The sequence below is a fragment of the Thermobia domestica genome, chromosome 3, assembly GCF_964235325.1.
Source record: "Thermobia domestica chromosome 3, izTheDome1.hap1.1, whole genome shotgun sequence".
In the NCBI taxonomy this organism is placed as follows: Eukaryota; Metazoa; Arthropoda; class Insecta; order Zygentoma; family Lepismatidae; genus Thermobia; species Thermobia domestica.
In genome coordinates, this window is record NC_137456.1 from 265,884,248 (window position 1) to 265,899,389 (window position 15,142).

At 36.4% G+C, this 15,142-nt stretch overlaps 1 protein-coding gene across 2 annotated transcripts in view; it reads right to left on the reverse strand.

Moving 5' to 3' along the window:
• Positions 1–15,142, reverse strand: part of LOC145681638 (uncharacterized) — a 318,511-nt gene that overhangs the window by 218,502 nt on the left and 84,867 nt on the right. The window lies entirely within an intron of this gene.

Genomic DNA, 15,142 nt, shown 5'->3' on the forward strand with positions numbered 1-15,142 from the left:
AATCAAAACTATCACAATATATGAAACTTCCATTGGGTTACAAAAACATACACTACTTCCTTCTTTTGTAAGAAATGTTGCATTCTCTAACAAGACCCAAACAATAGTCCCCCATCATTGGAGGATCCCATCGTCCCTGGTACCTTTTCTCCATTGCCATTATATCTTGGTGGAATCTTTCCCCCTGTTCGTCGTTGAGAGCACCTAGGTTAGCAGGAAAGAAGCTGAGGTGGGAGTGCAAAAAGTGGATTTTTAAAGACATCTTACAACCCAACTCTTTGTATTTCTGTATCATGTCCTGTACGATTTCTGTGTAACTCTCAGCTTTGTTATTGCCCAGAAAGTTGCGCACAACACAATTAAATGCTGTCCAGGCAGCTAGCTCAGCACTGTTTAACTTGCTGTCAAAGCTATCATCAAGCATTAATTTACTAATTTGGGGACCAATAAACACTCCCGCTGAAATCTTAGCATCACTCAGGTTAGGGAACTTATCTCGCAAATACTTGAAACCTTCACCAGATGTGTCCATGGCTTTGACAAAGTTTTTCATAAGTCCTAACTTGATATGAAGTGGCGGTAGTAATATCTTATTAGGATCTACCAAAGGAGCGTATTTGACGTTGCATTCTCCAGGTACGTAATTCACTCTAGGTTCCCATTCCTTCACTTCATAATGTTTGTCATCAGCTCGGCTATTCCATAAACATAAAAAACATTGGTACTTCGTGTAACCGCACTGCAGTCCTAATAAAATACTAACTATCTTGAGATCACAACATATTTGCCAACAATGGTCCTTGTAATTTATAAGATTTAGCAAAGTTGACATGGTGTCATAGGATTCCTTAATCTTCACTGAGTGCGCAAGTGATATAGAAGGTTTTTTATTTCCATTATGTAAAAGGACAGCTTTAAGGCTGACCTTTGACGCGTCGATAAATAACCTCCATTCTTCTGGAACGTAAGGAATTCCTAGCTCCGCCATCAACCCATTTATATCCGTACATACGCACACATTATCTTGCATTGAGAAATAGCTTGAAAATTGAACATGCCTTTTCCTGTACACTGATATGTTCGTTTCTGCATTCAATAAGTTCCACTGCTGGAGCCTTGATCCCAGAAGTTCCGCCTCTTGTTTTGTCAGGTGCAAATCACGGACTAGGTCATTAAGTTCACATTGCCAGATGAAATGTGGCTCGCGAACACAGTCAGGGATGAACATTGGATCCTTGGATGTACATGTTGATGTCGATGGTTCACCAAGGTCATGATCATCATCAGAGTCTTTTGGCCATATCTCATCCCAGTTGGTCGGGGGCTCGGGAAGTGGAAGTTCTTTTGCATTCTGTTACATTTGATAACAAATATTGATAACCATTTCATGAACAAAACGAAAAAAACTTGGAGAATTGTATATATGTGTATTAAGATATACATATACTGTACGTTAAAAAATATACGTTGGAAGTACATTTTTATTTTTATACACGTTTCTAATTTACAGAAAGCAATACAAGTGTGTTGTTGACTATTGTAAATATTCATTTTTATGTCTGTGTTTGTAGTAATAAAGCAAATCGTTTTTACCCCAACTCAGGAGATCTGAAAGCATTACTATCAGGTGCAATAAACAGTGCACACAGTATACATACAAATATATTTATTTCTCTAGAAAGAACAAAGCGATTTTTACGAAACTTTTAGGGTTTATTAAATATAAATGAAGGTATACTTAGGTATAATTTCTATGTTACTATATGTAAGGGGACAGGAGCTAGGGGGATAAAATATCTGAAAAAGGGAAATTTTTGAGGAAATTTCCCGAAAATCCCTCTGTTACGGGAAAACTGTACGTGATGGAGAGAAACCGAGTGCATATTCGAATTCAGCGCAAAAAGTTCCTCTAAGATCACGTGATTTTTCTCATGTAACAAACAAAAAGTTTAAATTTGTTAACTAGTGTAATCAAAAGCAAACACTGAAATGTGACTTGCCATAATTATAGATAGCGTTGTTTCACACGGGAAAGGTACATCTGAATAATTTTCAGTTTTACCATCTGAATAAATTTAAAAGTCGCTAACTAAGCAAAAAAAAGATTTAAAAATATATTCTTGAAAATTTTTATGTACCTTGTTTCACAGATACACATTGAAGATATCCATTTGATGAGCCACGCATCAATTTGCTAGCTTGTGAGGAAAGTTCATCAGTCTTTGCTCGTCGCCTGATATACGTCATTAATTCCCCATTCCTGGTGGATTGAGAATAGTTCAAGTTCAATTTCATCAAATGGACAGTTTTTCTAGAGCTATAGGATATGTTGATTGTACGTATATTCCAAAAAGGAATTCTCGTAGTGAAGCCAGTGAAGCATTTGGAAACAAGAAATGCATCTTTAGTATTAATGTAAAATTACAAGTGGTGAGTGGCCGAAATAAAATGGACGACTGAAAATATTACGCCAGAAGAAATATTGCAAATGTTTACCTGTTCTAGCGCAGAGATAAAAAGGTTAAAAGCAGAAAGGTGTCCGCGTCTATGTGTCATACAAAGGCTTCAATATACTGAAGCTCATTGTTGCCACAGTCCTAGGTCTGAAGTGGGCTGAAAAATGTACCAAATTGAAACAAAAAGGGCTGAATTGATTATTTTATACCAGTGTAATACATGGCTCAATAACATGAAGCTAAAGAGTAAGTTCTAGAACATTCTCCCCTCCCTCTTCCAAGAGTCTAAATCAAGAAAGTGTACGTTTTGAAAACGTCCAAGCAGGACAACCCCGAACAACTGTGGAAGTAGATGATTTTTTTTGTTCGCACGTAGGAAATATAACAGAGGCCGCAAATTAAAAGGGAAAACATTTATCATTTTATCTTACCCGCCAAAACAGTATTATGGTCATATATGAAAAAATAAATAAAACATGCAATAAATCAATCATCTCCGAATTCGTGTGTAAACAATATGTTCTAATAAAACATTAAAATATAAATTAATATAGTGTATTGTCGCTTATTTCACGACGACCGACAACCGTAACAATTATTATTGTTAATGTTTAGTACTGATAATACTTTTTGTATTTGCGTATTGCTTTTATTCTTTTCTTCATTTCGAAAGAGAAGAATATCCGAACAAATGCCACCAAAATTTCTCTTATTTTGAATGTAAACGCCATTTGGGATCAGTGAAGAATAAAAATTGAGCGTTCCGAAGTAGCTGCAAAAAGTAAAAAGAAAAACATGGAAATGAACCATACTCATGGTTACTAAAAATACAATTTCTATATGCCTTACCCTCCCGACCACGTGTCTACGTTAGCAAGTAAGAGGTTAGTGTTTAGGTTAGGCTGGTCAATACGTTTTGCAAATGGGCCCGGTTTAGCCCTGACGCACCACAGGTGCGAGAAGGGAGCAAAACACTTTTTCACTCTCCCTCTGTGTCTATTTATCTATCTATCTGTATATATATAACGCTATTTGTGAATGCCATAACCACCCTAATATTCAGCGGATTGAGACGAAACTAGGCACAAACATTAATTCTTGAAATATCTTGATACCTTCGTTAACCAGAATAATCAGATGAAAATGCTCAAAATGGCGGCCCTTCAAACTCTTAAAAGGGTCCAAGGGAACCAAATTTCGCCCATAAATAGGTATTCAGAAAGTTTGATTAACTTTTCCTCTTTTACTGAAATATTTGTGTGAAAGGACTTATCCTATTTTATTGAAATATTGGACCCGATTAATCGCCTAAAGAAGGTTCACGCCCTTTCGCTACAGTCAGGCTTTTTTCTTTTTTCTTTTTTTGCAGGAGGGGGTTATTTTCGTATCGAAACAAGATGATTGATTGTGATTATATGAAATTACACATTGAAAGGGAAGTAAGTTGTGAAACGTGGAATTTGAAAGAATAATATAATAAATGTGGTTTCATCTAACACAGAGAACTGTAAATCATGTATTTTGAGTTGATATTGAGTTTAACGTCCCTTTTCAGCAGCGAGGCTATATGAGACGTGGACCCTCTGATTAACGTGGAATCCGAACCACATGAACTCCCGCTGGGAATCGAATCCGGGTCTCATGTATTTCGAGTTCGGGAGCGTGAATGGCGAGGAGTGTTATTTGATTTGCTTTTTAGTAACTCATATCAATGCAAATAAGGGTAGGCAACATTAATGGTAAGTAAAACAACAACAACAACAACAATAATAATAATAATAATAATAATAATAGTAATAATAATAATAATAATAATAATAATAATAATAAGTGTTGTTTGTGGCAAGGCAATATCTTCCTCAATTCTTCTTCACATCTAATGATTGTGACGCCATATCTCCCTTACAAACAAAATATTAGCAATATATATCGAGAGAACGAGAAATTGTATAGTGATGGGAGCAACATTGGACAGTATGCACTCATAGTACTCAGAAAAATAAGCGATTTCAATGCAAAATGAACGAAGAGTCATTGTCATGGGGAGTCATGGGTCCACGGCAGAGCCCTCTTTTGGCAAAATGTCGACAACTTATATCGGAGAACAGGAGGTGATAGTGGGATGGGAAACCATCGACCTATAAGGCGCATCGAAAAAATTCGGGTGGCGGACGCCAGCGAGCCTTACTTATTTCCACATAATAATATAAAGTTATATTGTCGAAATACACACACGAGTTAGCTACTAATATTTCATATAATTATTATTATTATTATTATCGACAACGTCTTTTTATTACGTGAGCATGTTTGACGCGAAACCAAAGAGAAGATCCGTTATTCGTAGAAAGAGTAAGATTAGATAGTTACATTAACTGTGAACCACTGCGAAAAATACGAAAAGAGTGACTACTTAGCGAAAAGGAACAATACTTTCTCTCAAATGGATAAAAAATCAAGCCAAGATAGATTCAAATTCGCACGGACGGCGCGAAAAGCCAGTGCTTTGTCCACATTCTTTTTTTTAACTGACTCACCGAACGTGTTTTAGTAACTTACTTATTGCTAATTTTGCTTGCTTCACTCGTTTATCTTGCTTTTTCTAATAACTTATAACGACAGGGACACGAACAGAGAAACATCGAGAACAGTTAAAAATCGTAGATTATGTCCCGCCGGGAATCGAACCCGGGACACCATACACCAAAGGCGCACGTGCTAGCCACTAGACCAGCAGGGAGGGCACTGCTCACTCCCTGTGTCGTTAGGGATTACGACTACTGTATTGCCAGCTTATTACTTCTGTGGGTAGTATACACATGTATACGTATGATCACATGTTTCTTCTTTGCTGGAAGAGTTAAACCTACATTGTGTGTAATACATGAGGTTTCTAGATCTACATGCTCTTCATATAATGTAATAAAAGGGTCATGCTGGGAATAGGAAAAAGAACATTCCTTGGACAAAATGGAAACTATTGGCATTAGAAATATTTATCTAGGAGGCATGAGCAGTAGTATATTTCAGAATTTTAGTGTTTACTTCAGTAAACTGAGAAAGAGGTATAAAAAAGCAAATATGTCGCGTCAACGAGATGGACCAGTGTTGACAGCGGCGGAAGCAGATGTGTAGTAATAAAACAACTTGGTTAAATCGATAATTACTTTTTTATTCTGTAGTAGATCGTATCACAACTTTACGGGAGAGCAGAGACAGACTTACTGACGCTATCATATAGTAAGCTTTACTAACACGATCATATGGACACAAACGGATGTAACTGTGAGTACTACAACTTGGATTTAACGAAAGCCGTTTAGATATTCAGTAGTTTGCAGGGTTGTATAAGACACAATACAATTCTTCATACCTCAGCTTCCAGTAGCTACATACATGCAATTTCTGGTAAGATACTGAAACTGCTGTCGGATTTTAATACATGACGAATTGCAGGATAGAGAATGCTTTGCAATACTTGTTTGTTTGTAGACAGCTACTAGCTTAGTGTTCTGAAAGGTTGTGTGTAAACTAAGAATAGCCAATTCCGGAATTATTAATTTCCGGACTCTTGAAAGTAAAACCGGACAAATTCCGGAATTCGTAAAATCCCGATTTTGGAATAATTCCGGAATTCGGAAAAATCTGGAATTTAGAAATTTCCGATTTCGTTAACATTCCGGAATTCGAAAAAATCCGATTTTTTTCGAAACCCGTGTTTTTCTCAATTCCGGACATTTCTAAATTCCGGATTCTCCCCGAGTTCCGGAATACTTCTGAATTCCGGAGTTTAACTGAATTCCATAATTTTCCGAAAGCCGGAAACAGAAAGTTCCGCTTCCGAAAACTTGTGAACCAACGGTTTAAGACCAACTAAAGTTATTAATGGAAATTTTCCGACATCATAAAAGAAATACGAAAGACGTTTTTGAATTGAAGAAATATAATATACAAGTTTGCAAGCGGAGACAAAGAAACCTAACGTAACCAGACTAAAAACGAAACCGCGTAGCGATCGCGGGTCAGTGGTCGAGGTGTTTGTGCGAATGCACGATGTATTTTTATCAACTTTAGGAATTTTGATTGTGATTGATCAGCGATAACATACGTTTTATTATATTCAGATATTTGAATATTCGGAAGTTTCAATACTTGAACTTTCAAATCTTTAGGAATAATAATAGTAATAATAATAAACTAATAATAATTATTATTATCTCGTAGAAGATTAAAAGCTAGGACCTAATTTTCGCTCAGGTCATACCATTACAAGCAGAAACGTGACATTTGAAAAGAATATTTCGGTTTGGTTTAATGTTGTTCACGTGAAGAGGAATTTCTCATCTTGTTTCGAAAATAAATAAAATAACATGAGAATTAACATTTTACATTCGAAACAGGTCAAGGCTAACCAAAATTTTCGTCTCTCTTAGGAGATGAGAATCGAGACGAGACGAAAAGTATCGTAAACATTTCCCGTCTTGTCTCGATTCTCGAAATAGTGTATGTCCATTCTTTAACTAACAATTGCTCTGTAGACTGAATCTCATAGGCTATTTCGTTACATTCTATTTCAGATATCATTGAATTATGCTCTGTGTAGGTATTTTGTAGCAAAGCTTTTATATATTTACCTCTGCTTATCCTAAAAATTAGTTTATCATATGCCTTACTGTTGCGTGATATCAGTTATATTTATTACAGTTATTTTGCTTAAAACACACAGTAGAATACTTCCTACATGAAACTTCAATGGAACGTTCTAGTTTAAAATATTGGTAGTTGCAGAGATGTGTCTTGAAGGTACGGAACCCTTTCCCCGAAATCTCTACTTTTGCCAAATTTCAGGGCAAGTTTTAAAACTTTTATTATTATTATTATTATTATTATTATTATTATTATTATTATTATTATTATTATTATTATTATTATTATTATTATTATTATTATTATTATTATTAATATTAATATTGTTATTATTATTATTATATCAACACCGTGTACAATCTTTAAAAAACATGCGGTTTGTATCTGAATAGTAGAAGCTAATTGACTGTCGATCTCGGTCGTCGAGAAGTCTTCAGGAGGCAAGACATCGGTCGAGTTCTTGATTTGAGTTCCGAAGGGGCAAGTATTCGGGCTTGAGCCAAAAATTGTTAAATTTATAGGCTTCAGCCAAAAATGTTCAAAACAGCTGGGACCTGGTTTAGGCTTCTCAACGGCTCGAGTGGCTCGGCTTACAGCTCATTCACTATTGAACCGAACCGAGAAATGAGCCGAGCCAACAGCTCACCCAACCGAGTTTGATTTGAGCCATTGGCTTAGTTGAGCTGAGTCGAAATGTGCTGACGGACTAGTTTCAACTTAGCTGGCTCGAACCGGTTCACAAGACCCGAGTAGGTGACCCATCCCAACCGAGAAAGCTCGACCCATCGGCTCAATTGGGCCGAGCCGATGTCTCATCCCAACCGAGCTGACTCGAGCTGTTCACTCAGTTCATACGAGACGAGCCGGTTGATAACACTACCCGAGTTGGTCTTCTGCTTGGGCTCAAGAATTCGGCCGTGCAGGTCTCAGCCTTGAATTTAAAAACTACAGTATATACTTATATTGGTGATTACGACATTTGAGGCTGTCTCGTAATAATTGAAAAAACTCTTGTCTTCTCGTTATCTAGACTAGACGAGATACACTAAAATTGCCCCACGAGATGCACTAAAATTACGAGACGAGACGCACCCCTGTCGTGAGCAACACTAAAAGTATTCCACATTACTGCTTACATTTCTCATGGCTTTCGCTTTCCAGTCTAATCAGGCCATTATTACAAAACGAGTTAACGCGGCACTGAACCTCCGGGTTCCATAGGCCATAGAGTTAGTTAGTTAGTTAGTTAACCCTTAAGTACTATGGACGAAAATAATCACGTAACTACTATGGAACGGTCTGTAAGACCTCATCGTTGTTTTTCATTTTCTAAATAGTAGTTTTATTGTATATTTTTTAAAATGCTGTCCCACATATCTTAGTTGCTTATAGAAAAATAAAACATTATATTTTCACGATGTAAAAAAAGCTTTATATTTTTAAAACAATGAATAATTGAACATAGTCAAAATTTGCAACAATGCTTTCACTATTATTCTAAAATTGTAATTGTTAAAATATTCCATTTTTTCTCGGTTTCTATGTTGTCAAAATAACACTAATTTTAAATACACTGTTCTTGTAGATGCACTGAGAATAAAATATACAGGACAATCGGAGAAAAAACATAGACTTTTAGCTTTTTTAAACTTACAGGAAGGTACTGTTATAGTTGTACTGTTACATTTTTTGTAGTGAAATGTAATGAATAAAACTTATTTTTACTTCTTATATGATGGTGAAAGTAAAGAAAATACGTTTTGCCGGTAAAGAAAGTACCGATCTAACTTTTCTGACAGCATGTACTTTCTTTTCTGCAATGCAAGGAAATCGGTACCCCACACCGCTGACACGAATATCTTTGGTTTCCGCTTAGATATTCGTGAACAGAAGACTATGTTTTCCTCTTCAACTCCTGGTGCACGATGGTGGGAAACATACTTTCAAGCTGTAGTATGCTCTTGATTGAAAACCCCAGCTCTCGTTGGAGATGTCTTGTGAACAATCTATGTTCTATGTGAGGCATAAGAAGTCCTTTTGCCAACGTTTTCATGAAATCAAGTCTTGGCATCACTGCGGACTTAGCGTAGACTTGATGCAACATATACGCATTGACACCACACGCAATATCCACCAGCATAAAGAAAATTATCAATGGCTATCGCCTTGTTCGATGATTTGATGTGTAACCTGTACATTTTTTGTTTAGAGTATCCACTCCGCCTTTACCCATGTTATAAAATACGATTATTTCAGATTTTCCCATCTCTGGGTCATTATTTGATTTGCGGTGCACACGGTAAGACACAAAAATACTAATAGTCAGTAGATAACGAAAGACAACTCTACAGCAAAATACTCACGTAAATACTATAGTACGTTTGTGAGACCGCCGCGCACTGCGGATCAATTATAACACGAATTTCACAATACGTAACCATTTGCTAGACAGGAAGATAGACGAAAAGAACCACTTGTATTAGTGAGACTGTTGAAAATATAGTGATACGAAAAGTAGCAGCGGTCTGAGAGACGGTCCATAGTACTTACTGGATGAAACGAGCTGAACGACCAAGCGAGCCATTATCAAACTCAACTCAACTCGAAACTCGACCTCGAAAACAGCGACTTATTCGAACTCAACTCAAAAAATTATTGTTGACTCGACTCGAATTGAACTCGAGTCGAGTCGAATTTTTTCTCGACTCGTGCTTATCCCTATTCATATTTGTATTTTATGTTTCCACTTCAACAATTTCTACCCTTTCTTCTCCGTTTACCTGCTGTTTCTGGATTCCTCTTTCGGTGTCCTCCTTTATTTAGACCATGCACTATTCTTATTCCCAGCTTGTGACCCGCTTCAATGTCTTATTCTCACTTTCCGCACAGGACCGATGAAAATTTATTATTATTATTATTATTATTTTATTATTATTATTATTATTATTATTATTATTATTATTATTATTATTATTATTATTATCATTAGAGACGAAAATTTTGAGTTAGCCTTGACCCGTCTCGAATGTAAAATGTTAATTCTCATGTTACTTTATTTGTTTTAGAAACGAGATGAGAAAATCCTCTTCTCGTGAGCAAAATTAAACCAAACCGAAATATTCTTTCCAAATGTCACGTTTCTGCATGTAATGGTATGACCTGAGCGATAATTAGGTCCTAGCTTTTAATCTTCTACGTGATAATAATAAATATTATTAGTTTATTATTATTACTATTATTATTCCTGAAGATTTGATAGTTCAAGTATTGAAACATCTGAGTATTCAAATATCTGAAGATAATAAAACGTATGTTATCGCAGATCAATCGCTATCAAAAATCCTAAAGTAAAAAAAAGTGCATTCGCACAAGCACCTCGACCACTGAACCGCGATCGCTAAGCGGTAAACTATTCGTTTTTAGTCTGGTTACGTTAGGTTTCTTTGTCTCCGCTTGCAAACTTGTATATTATATTTCTTCCATTCAAAATGTCTTTCGTATTTCTTTTATGAAGTCGGCAAAATTTACAGTCTTCAGTTGTTCTTGAGCCGTTGGTTGACAAGTTTATTTTTTCTCCACATGAAACTACATATATAACAGATTGAATTCTCACACTCTCCATTTCTTTCAAAGCAGTCGCCATTACCTGGTCAAAGACTTATTTCCGGCACGATTCATATTAACCAAAATAAATTTATTTTTCGGAAGCGGAACTTTCACTTTCCGGATTTCAGAAAATTATGAAATTCAGTTAAACTCCGGAATTCAGAAGAATTTCATAACTCGGAAAGAATCCGGAATTTAAAAAATTCCGGAATTGAGAAAAACTCCGGATTTTTTTCGAATTCCGGAGTGTTAACGAAATCAGAAATTTCTAAATTCCGGATTTTTTCGAATTATTCCAAAATCGGAATGTTACGAATTTCGGAATTTGCCCGGTTTTACTTTCGGGAGTCCGAAAAGTGATTATTCCGGAATTTGCTATCTCTAGTTTATACGCAACCTTTCAGAACACTAAGCTAGTAGCTGTTTACAAACAAACAAGTAATGCAAAGCATTTTGCATTCTGCAATACGTCATGTATTAAAATCCGACAGCAGTTTCAGTATCTAACCAGAAAATTGCATGTATCTAGCTACTGGAAGCTGAGGTATGAAGATTTATATTGTGTCTTATACAACCCTGCAAACCATTGAATATCTAAACGGCTTTCGTTAAATCCAAGTTGTAATACTCACAGTTACATTCATTTGTGTCTATATGATCGTGTTACTAAAGTTGTGATACGATCTACTACAGAATAAAGAACCAATTATCAATTTAACCAAGTTGTATTACTACATGTCTGCTTCCGCCTCTGTCAACACTGGTCGATCTCGTTGACGCGACATATTTGCTTTTTGTACCCCTTTCTTCGTTTACTGAACTAAAGAGTAACTATTCTGAAATATACTACTACGCATGCCTCCTAGATAAATATTTCTGATGCCAATAGTTTCCGTTTTGTCCAAGGAATGTTCTTTTTCTTATTCTCAGTATGACCCTTTTATTACATCATATGAAGAGCATGTAGATCTAAATACCTCATTATTACATAGAATGTAGGTTTAACTCTTCGAGCAAAGAAGAAACATGTGATCATAGTATACAAGCTACAGAAGTGGTAGCTGGCAATACAGTGATCGTAATCCCTAACGACACAGAGACTGAGATATGCCCTCCCTGCTGGTCTAGTGGCTAGCACGTGTGCCTTTGGTGTATGGTGTCCCGGGTTCGATTCACGGAGGGAGAGAATCTACGATTTTTAACTTTTCTCGATGTTTCTGTGTTCGTGTGTCTGTCGTTATAAGTTAGTAGAAAAAGCAAGTTAAACGAGTGAAGCAAGTAAAATTAGCAATAAGTAAGTTACTAAAATACGTTCGGTGAGTCAGTTAAAAAAAAAGTGGACAAAGAACTGGCTTTTCGCGCCGTCCCGCAGTGCGTCGAGCATATGGGAATAATGGACAAAATTAAAACAAACCATACTGAAGCTTTTATTATATGTTTATTGTGTCGGGAAGGCGTTCTTTGCTCGCTTAGACTAAAGGAAAGTTGTTCTTGAAGTTATCGAACTTGATAACTGTACTGATATAAGAAAATAATATCAAGTTCAGGGACGTAAAAAAAACTAAGTTTTACATTTAAGGCCCTATGCAGACTTGATCTGACGCGTGATTAGTATCATACTAAAGAGTTCGACTAACATATGTTTCCGGCAGTAGTCAGGCGTTTAGTATGACACTAAACATACGTCAAAAAGACTGCATAAGGCCCTTCCTCTTTACGGCACTCGTAATCACGATCCCATACGACTCAAAACTACACAACACTAAAACATAATGAAAAACAGTGCATGAAATGACTGAAATGGTTCTAGAGCTTTTTTTTAAGACCAGCCAATACCATCACTATCTAAGTTATCAAATTCCATAGCGACAGAATTATGAAGCTGCACAGCATTAGCAGCATCAGTTTTGAAATAACTTCCCAGATCCGAATCTGTCCTTTTCTTTGCGTGAATCTGTATCTTGGAGGAGACAATAGGGTCAGATAGAAAAAGCATATGCTTCCTTAGATCTAAATAAGTATTGAAGAGAGAAGTTATAAGATGTAGCCTAGAAGACTTTGTGGAGGGCTTCTCAAGCTTCTTCCGCATACCCGACAATCCTTTGGACTATTCGTCATTTCTTGGTGTATTTACTTTCACTGCAGATTCTTTCGCAGCAAAGGCAAGCTCCTCTGCCGATTTAGTCGCTACAAGAAGATCTAAGTGCCTTTTCTTTGTTTTTATTGAACACTCTGCGAACTTTTTACTGGTTCTACCGCGAGTAGAGCAAGCTACATCGGTCTCCACGTTGCTGTGATACCGAACAGTTATCACTGTTGAGACATAGTTCGGAAGTGTATATGCACGATCAAAACACTCCTTGTTTTTAGCTAGGAAAACCGACGAAAGTCTGTGGGACATCCTACATTTTTTGGTCAAGGTCATATTAATAACTTACTAAATTTCTCTAAACTGCTGTACTTATCTTCCGTGGCGTCTTCAACTTTATAACAACTACAAATGGTCTGCATAGTTTCCGCTTTCTTCGGACTAGCACTGGTGGTTGTTATCCATTTTTAAAAATGTCCTTGTTTTTCATGGTGTTTTCTTTCGCAATTTCACTAATTACAGTCAATATTGCGGGCACTTGCACACACACTATTGCTGAATCCAAAGGAAATCATTAAAGGAAGATATTCCAGCAGACAATCTCAGGACATGTGTAGGCTTTTTTCAGATATTCCAAATATACCAGTAAAACATGATTATACCAATCGTTCGTCGTAAAGGAAAGAACGTAAATGTGCTATAACTGCCTACTAGTGATAAAATCTCTCAACTTTTGCTTTGGTCTGAAAGACAAGTGCAATCGCTGTGGACATAATGACTCAGGTCGGTCTAGTATAGTAGATATGCATGCGAATTGTTATCTGTAAGAGTGTCACTCGACTCGGGTCGGTCTAATGCGGTAAATTTACGCGCGCCCTCTGTAAGCTGACGTGTTGTCATCAGTTTGTGGCTAGGGATTTCTGTCTTGTGAATCATTTCTGCTTCATTCCGTGCTATTTGCAAGTCCGAAGAAAATTTTTTCTTTTCTAATTTTTGGCCATTGGTCGACGCACTGTGCGTTCATGCGAGTTCGAATCTATCTCGGATTGATTTTTTATCCACTTGAGAATAAATATTGTTCCTTTTCGCTACAGGTAGTCACTCTTTTCGTATTTTTCGCTGTCGCTCACAGTTAAAGTAACTGAATATTCTTATTCTTTCTACGAATGATGGATCTTCTCTTTGGTTTCATATCAAACATGCTCACGTAATGAAAAGACGCTGTCGATAATAATAATAATAATAATAATAATTATTATTATTATTAGTATTATTATTATTATTATTAGTAGTAGTAGTAGTAGTAGTAGTAGTTGTAGTAGTAGTAGTAGTAGTGGTAGTTAACTCTTGTGTCTATTACAATATAATTTTATATTATGTGGAAATAAGTAAGGCTTGCTGGCGTCCGCCCCCGAACTTTCTCGATGCGCCTAATGGGTCCACGGTGTCCAACGTTGATCCCATCCCACCACCTCCTGTTCTCTTGATATAAGTTATCGGCATTTTCTCTAAAGAGGGCTCTGCCGTGGCCACATGACTCCCCATGACAAAGACTCTTCGTTCATTTTGTATTCAAATCGCTTATTTTTCTCAGTACTATGAGTACATACTGTCCAACGTTGCTCCCATCACTATACAGTTTCCCGTTCTCTCGATATAAATTGCTAATATTTTGTTTGTAAGGGAGATATGGCGTTACAATCATTACGTTTGAAGAAGAATTGAGGAAGATATTGCCTTGCCACAAACAACAACAATTATTATTATTATTATTGTTATTATTATTATTATTATTATTATTATTATTTACTTACCACTAATGTTGCCTACCTTTATTTGCATTGCAAAGTGTTACTAAAAAGCAAATCAAATAACACTCCTCGCCATTCACTCTCCCGAACTCGAAATACATGATTTACAGTTTTCTGTGTTAGAGTAAAGCGCATTTATTATATTATTCTTTCAAATACCACATTTCACAAGTTACTTCCCTTTCAAAGTGTACCCACATAAATTTTCGTATGACCCACAGGATGATTTTTCACCTTGCAACAATAGGGATAAAGGGAGATTATATCGGTATACATGATACCTTCTCCCTCTGTCACCTATTTGTAAAGTTTCAAAGTGTCGACCCTGCCACCGTACGGGGCACGCCGCGGATAAATTGGGCATTTCTTAGCATTGCGGTGTTTTTTTTACAAATATATTCACTGTCGGGTGTTCTTTCAGAAACTCGCGCCACTGGCGTTTCCAAATTTCATACACTATATACCCCAGTTATTTTAATCTATTAATTTTGTTTACAGTTTTCTCATATCGCATATTAAAAGTAGTGTATGCA